This window comes from Solanum dulcamara, chromosome 4 (genome assembly GCF_947179165.1).
Source record: "Solanum dulcamara chromosome 4, daSolDulc1.2, whole genome shotgun sequence".
Lineage (NCBI taxonomy): Eukaryota > Viridiplantae > Streptophyta > Magnoliopsida > Solanales > Solanaceae > Solanum > Solanum dulcamara.
Genome location: NC_077240.1, coordinates 71124958 through 71132648, shown reverse-complemented (window position 1 = coordinate 71132648; position 7691 = coordinate 71124958). Strand labels below are relative to the sequence as shown.

The window sequence follows — 7691 nt, the reverse complement described above, 5'->3', positions numbered from 1 at the left end:
CTAGACATAGTATTTTTTAATCGCATCTGAATTGATGGCTTTCGACCATATCTTTCCGTCCATTTCTGCTAGAATCACCGCTCCTCCAGTCAACACTCTGTGAACCACATAAGGCCCATGCCAATTAGGCGCAAACTTCCCCTTAGCTTCTTCTTGGTGCGGGAATATCCGTTTTAACACCAATTGTCCAGGCCTAAACTGTCTCAGTCTTACCTTTTTATTGAAAGATTTGGCCATCCTATGTTGATAAAGTTGTCCGTGACAAACTGCATTCATTCTCTTTTCATCAATGAGCATCAATTGTTCATATCGGCTTTGTATCCATTTGGCATCACTCAACTCAGCTTCTTGGATTATCCTCAGAGATGGTATCTCAACTTCCATTGGTAATACTGCTTCTGTTCCATAAACCAAAAGATAAGGTGTTGCCCCAGTCGAAGTCCTAATCGTGGTGCGATAGCCAAGGAGGGCAAATGGTAAATTTTCATGCCAATGCTTATAATTATCAATCATCTTTCGCAATATTCTTTTGATATTCTTGTTGGCAGCCTCAACTGCTCCATTCATCTGTGGTCGATAAGGAGTAGAATTACGGTGAATGATTTTGAACTTATCACATATCTCATGCATCAAACCGCTATTAAGGTTAGCTCCATTATCTGTTATAATCGAATGGGGGATGCCAAATCTACAAACTATGTTATTGCGAACGAAATCTGTCACCACCTTTTTTGTCAGAGACTTATGTGAGGATGCTTCTACCCATTTTGTGAAGTAATCGATAGCTACCAAAATGAACCTGTGTCCATTTGATGCGGCTGGCTCAATAGGACCGATGACATCCATGCCCCAGGCTACGAACGGCCAAGGAGAACTCGTCACATTGAGTTCATTCGATGGAACTCGGATCAAATCACCATGAATCTGACATTGATGACATTTCCTCACAAAGCGAATGCAGTCTGTTTCCATAGTCATCCAGAAATATCCGGCCCACACAATCTTCTTTGCCAAAGTAAAACCATTCATGTGTGGCCCGCAAGTACCCCCATGTATTTCTTCAATCAACTTGCTCGCCTCTTGGGACTCAACACACCTTAATAAACCTAAATCTGGAGTCCTCCTATAAATGATTTCTCCACTTAAGAAAAAGTGATTTGCAAGCCTCCGCAGTGTTCTCTTTTGAATATTGCTTATGCCTTCTGGATAATCTCCTTCTTTGAGATACCTCACAATATCATAGTACCATGGTTCTCCATCCATTTCTTCATCCACATGGAAACAATAGGCTGGTTGATCCTGCACATTGATTTTGATTGGATTTATGTAATTCTTGTCTGGATGTTGAATCATAGAAGACATGGTTGCCAAGGCATCTGCGAATTCATTTTGAGCTCTAGGAATATGCCTGAACTCTATCTTGATAAATTTCTTGCATATTTCCTTCACACATTGCAAATAGGAGAGTATCTTCACATTCTTGGTGCTCCATTCGCCTTGTACCTGGTGAATCAATAAGTCTGAGTCACCTATAACCAACAATTCTTGTATATTCATATCAACAGCCATTCTGAGTCCAAGAATACAAGCTTCATACTCCGCCATATTGTTAGTGCATAGAAACTTGAATTTCGCTGAGACTGGATAATGTTGACCTGATTCTGAGACAAGCACTGCCCCAGCACCGACTCCTTTAGAATTTGCAGCACCATCAAAGAACATCCTCCACCCATGATATTCTTCTAAAATATCCTCTCCAATAAATAACACCTCTTCATCAGGGAAATAAGTTTTAAGAGGCTCGTACTCTTCATCCACAGGGTTTTCAGCAAGATGATCAGCAAGCGCTTGTCCTTTGATGGCCTTCTGAGTGACATAAATAATATCGAATTCACTTAGTAAAATTTGCCATTTTGCCAGTTTCCCTGTTGGCATAGGCTTCTGAAATATGTATTTGAGTGGATCCATCCTTGAGATGAGAAAAGTGGTATACGCGCATAAGTAATGTCTTAACTTTTGTGCAACCCAAGTCAAGGCACAACAAGTGCGTTCCAATAAAGTATATAGGGCTTCATAAGGCGTGAATTTCTTGCTCAAGTAGTATATAGCATGTTCTTTCCTCCCAGTTTCATCATGTTGTCCTAACACACATCCAAATGTATTGTCCGATACTGACATATATAGTAGCAATGGTCTCCCCGGTTTTGGAGGCACCAAGACGGGCGTACTAGACAAGTACTCCTTGATTCTATCAAAAGCTTATTGACAATCTTCAGTCCATTTAATGACAGCATCTTTCCTCAATAACTTGAAGATTGGTTCACAAATTATAGTCGACTGTACAATGAATCGACTAATGTAATTTAGTCGACCAAGAAAACTCATTACATCCTTTCGACTCTTTGGAGGGGGCAAGTCTTGAATAACCTTTATTTTTGAAGGATCCAATTCTATGCCCTTCCTACTCACAATGAAACCCAACAACTTTCCAGCAGGGACACCAAATGCACACTTTGCAGGATTTAATTTTAGATTATACCGCCTCAACCTATCAAAGAACTTCTTCAAATCTGTGAGGTGATTGGAGCTCTTTTGTGACTTGATAATGACATCATCTACATAGACTTCAATCTCCTTATGGATCATGTCATGAAAAATGGTAGTCATAGCTCTCATGTATGTTGCTCCTGCATTCTTGAGTCCGAAAGGCATTACTCGATAACAATACACTCCCCAAGGTGTGATGAATGCCGTTTTATCAGCGTCTTCTTCATCCATTAGAATCTGATGGTAGCCTGCAAAGCAATCAACAAATGACTGCAACTCATGCTTTGCACAATTATATATAAGTATGTGAATGTTTGGAAGTGGAAAATCATCTTTCAGACTGGCCTTGTTGAGGTCTCGATAGTCTACACATACTCTGATTTTTCCATCTTTCTTTGGCACTGGCACTATATTAGCTAACCATGTAGGATACTTTGTGACTCGGATGACGTTGGCATCGATTTGCTTAGAAACTTCTTCCTTAACTTTTAAACTCAGATCAGGCTTGATCTTCCTTGGCTTTTGCTTGACTGGGGGACAAGATGGATCAGTCGGCAACTTATGCGAAACAATGTTTGTGCTTAGACCCGGCATATCATCATAAGACCATGCAAATACATCCATATATTGTCCCAAAAGATCAATAAGTTCCTTTCTTTGAGACAGAGTCAAATGGATGCTAATTATTGTTTCTTTCATTAGTTCTAAGTCTCCCAAATTTACCGTCTCAGTTTCATCCAAATTTGGCTTTATTTTATTCTCAAAATGTTCAAAATCTTCAGTCAACTCTTCAGGTTGCACCTCTTCTTCATATTCCGCAAACGATTGCTTGGTATTTGAGATTTGTTTGCTCATTTCATTACATGTCACATTCTCGGTATTGGCAGATTCATTAATTTGCTCGCAAGATTTTCGAGAAAACGGGGATGGGTTATAAGTCCAATTGTTCAAAGCATCTCCAGGCTCCACATCCCGTATGGTCGGAATCTCGGTACAATCCTCCAAGATCATGTTGCATTCCACTTCTTCCATAAATAAGTTTTTGAATCCTTCCACGAGGGTGTCTTCAACGTCTTCCTCTGATTCCTTTATAATATATGCCTTGGAAAATGACTGATTCAAGTGCGGAATGGGATGGGGCAATGAAATGTCACTTTTCCTTTTGAGATCGGCCAATGAGACTTCTTCAGGAGTAGGCTTGTATCCTAAACCAAAGGTGTATTTCTAGCCCGTCAATTGAATTGGTTCCACTATTCCCCCTAAGTTCACTCCAAGACCTCGACCAGGCATGAAACCATTCTTCAACATTTCCCAAGCCACCATCATAAGCACACGTGGCAACTTTACCCTTTCGGTTTGATGGACACACATAATCTCTTTAGTATGGAACACAGACCCATCCAGTTCTTCCATACTTTCAACAATAGGGATTGAATTGCCAGGATACATGGAATTACTACCTTCTCCATGAACAATAATCTCGTGGTGATTCCAAACAAATTTCAAATTTTGGTGCAGGGTAGAAAGGACCGCACCAGCCATATGGATCCAAGGCCTCCCAAGCAATAAATTGTAACTAGCAGGTATGTCCAATACTTGGAATTCTACCATGAACTCCTCGGGTCCAATTTGCAGTGGCAAATCAATTTCGCCAATGACTCCCCTTTGTGTTCCATCAAAACCTCTAACCCTCACATGGCTTTCACGAATTTTCCCGATATTAATTCCTAAAGCTCGAAGGGTCTTGAAAGGACATATGTTAACAGCTGAACCATTGTCAATCAGAACTCTAGAAACAAACTTGTCCCTACACCTGACAGTGATGTTCAATGCTTTGTTATGTCCCAAACCTTCAGATGGTAATTCCTCTTCGTGAAAACAGACTTTGTTTGCTTCCAAAACCTGCCCAACCATGGCTAAAAGATTCTCACTTGTGATATTGGCCGGAACATAAGCTTCACTTAGAACTTTCACCAAAGCGCTCCTGTGAGTTTCAGAACTCATCAATAATGACATCAAGGAAATTTGGGCGGGAGTCTTCTTTAACTGTTCAACAACAGAATATTCTTTTGTTGGCATTTTCCTCCAAAAATCCTCTATTTCAGCTTCTGTCACAACTTTCTTTTGGTTAACTTCCTTATTCGGTACGATTCGTGCAACACCTTCAGGGGCATAACATCGCCCCGATCTTGTCATTCTGGAAGCAGCAGCTTCTACAACTACCTTTCCTTTCCCTTTGTCCTTTGTGTCAGTTGAGTAACTCCAGGGAACTGCTTTAGTATCAAAATGAGTTGATTGAGCAACCAAAACCGTAATCTTAGGTTTAGGAACCAAAACTTCCACTTCAAATAGCGCTCGCGCCTGGATTGTGATAATGGGAGCAATAAAGGCAGATGCCATAACATTCTTCTCTTCTTTAATTGGCAAAATAGTCCCTTCCAAATTGCATTCTTCATCAATGGTGATCATGTTCACATTCTCATGATTTGGAAGAGGATTGTTATTTACATTGGGGGCAGCACCTCTGAGTTGAATAACTCCTTCTTTGATTAATGCCTCAATCTTGTCCTTAAGAGTAAGACAGTTCTCGGTGTCATGTCCAGCAGCTCCAGAGTGATAGACGCAATGCTTAGTGTTATCATACCATCCAGGAAGGGGGTTGGGAATTCGTGCTTGGATTGGTTAGAGTATCCCTGCGGTTCTCAACCTTTTATATAGTTAGGATAAAGGTTCGGCTAAAGGTGTATAGGTTTTGGGTGGTCTTCTTTCAAAGTTTGGGCGGGGCCTTGGTGGATTTGATGGGCGAATTTGTGTTTGATAATGGGATTGAGGTGGGTATGTAGGTCAGCATTGTGAGGGATTTGGATAAGTGGGCGCTCTAGATGGATAATATACTGGCTGAGTAGTGTAAACTGGATAAGGGGCGACAGAAGGTTGGTAATATGGTTGAGGGACTTGGGTATACTGACTATGGTATGAAAGTTGGGGTAAAGGGTTTTGGTATGTTAACATTTGGTTTGGCTTACGTTCCTGGATGGTCATGACAGCGGACACTCCGTCCTTCTTCTTCTTAAAGGCTCCTCCAATTGAATCTGACTGAATTGCTTTACTTGTTGCTTGCAAGGCTGCCAAATTAGTGATTCTCCCAGTTTTAATACCTTCTTCAATGAATTCTCCCATCCTTACCACTTCAAAGAACTTTTGTCCTACCATGCTTATCATCTTTTCATAATACGTTGCATCTTTTTGAGATTGTATAAAAAAGGAGGTCATCTCACTTTCTGTCATCGGAGGTTGAACTTTTGCAGCATCTGCTCTCCATCTCATGGCATATTCTCTAAAAGATTCCGTCGACTTTTTTTCTAATTTCATCAAATAGAATCTATCTGGTATGGCCTCAGTGTTGAACTTGAACCTATCCATGAAATCTTGTGCCATGATACTCCAACTATGCCATTTCTTCGGATCTTGACTTGTATACCAATCCAGTGCTTCTCCTGTCAAACTCCTTATGAATAATTTCATTCTAATAGCCTCATCTTTCCCCACTCCAACTAGCTTGTCACAATACGATCTTAAATGAGCTCGTGGGTTTCCCTTCCCATCAAACACATCAAATTTTGGTACCTTATATCCTGCAGGCAACTCGACATCAGGATGAACACATAAATCCTCATACTCAAACCCTTCGCACTCCTTGTGAAGTTGGATACTTTTGAACGCTTCTTTCAAATTACGAATCTCCCTAGCTACACTTTCATTTGTTTTTGATCTGGCCTTTCTCTCCATCTCCTCATATGGATCGACTTTTGGCATGGTTGATATTGGAGTAACGAAAGGTTGAGCTTCTGTTACGTATACTTGTGGCACATATTGCATGTTAGGAGTTGTAGTATGTGTCACAGGTATATGTTGGATCGTTTGATATTTTTGGATGAGCGGGTTGGTTTGGGTGAGTGGTTTTTTTTGGGTAAGTGGGTTAGTTTCAGTGAGTGGAGCTTGGGTAAGTGTAGTTTGGAGGACTGGAGTTTGGGAAACATAAGGGGTAGTGAAAGGTAGTGGATTGGTTTGTTGTGAGTTGATGTTTGCGAAATTGACTTGTGGTTGGTTGACGGGTTGTTTAGGAGCAGTCATATTGGTTTTGAAAGGGGAAGGATTTGGAAGGAAGTCTTGAGGCGAGGGAGAGTCAACAGGTGGAATAGTTGCATCTGCCCCATGTTCGGGAAGTGGTGTATTTAGGCTAATGGACAAATTGGTAAGGTTTCGAAGTCGATCGATCTCTCTTTGCATATTGGCCATTTGTTGCATCAGGTTAGCAATATGTTCATTATAAGAAATAGGATCCCTTCCTTCTGAAGCCTCAGGTTCATCTCTTGGGATAGTGACAAGTCCTAAACCATCTTGATCGGATGCACTTGAACCAGTCATATCGGCGGGTGATCGGCCTTTTGATCTAGTGAAGTATGGATGATCCGCCAGTTCGCAGTCAACACGAATCAACCTTTGGGGAAATAAATTAGAAAGGAAAAAGAAACCTCTGTAAAACAAAAAGAAAAGAAATATATTAGTATAAATCGAATAATCAATTAGGCAAATAATGTTGGCAAATAAGGGAACATGTACCACATAGCAAATAAATTACATAGTAAGAAGAGAAATTAATAGTACAAACGCGACCTAATATGCATGGGACCTCTTTTATGCCAAAGGTGGACCTAAATGCCAAATAACTAGATTTATGATAGGTTGATCCAAGCCATTAACTTGAGATAATTTGAGTTTGGAAGACAAAAAAAATCCAATTTTCATTAAACAACAATAAAGGGTACAATAATCAACAAAATACATGGAAAGATGACAAAAAATGGAAACAAAGACTTAGCCTAATTCTTGCTCTTAATCAAAATGGTGAAGTAGATAAAGATGATGCTCCAACACTGTTAGATCCTGCTCTCGCATTATCCAGAATCTGTATTATATTCACCATTTGAGCCCACATTTCTGGTGTAACTATTTTGGTTCCAAGATGATAGTGTCGTATCCAAATCATCGTCCTAATATCCTCAAAGCCTTGTTTACCTTCCGGGCTTATGCTATTGCGATCTTCTCGAAGCCATGCCTGATATTCTGGAGTTCTTCTTGCT

At 40.4% G+C, this 7691-nt stretch overlaps 1 pseudogene; it reads right to left on the bottom strand.

The window, feature by feature from the left end:
- On the bottom strand, positions 1 to 6975 carry LOC129884350 (uncharacterized; annotated as a pseudogene).
- Between the last annotated feature and the right edge of the window lie 716 nt (positions 6976 to 7691).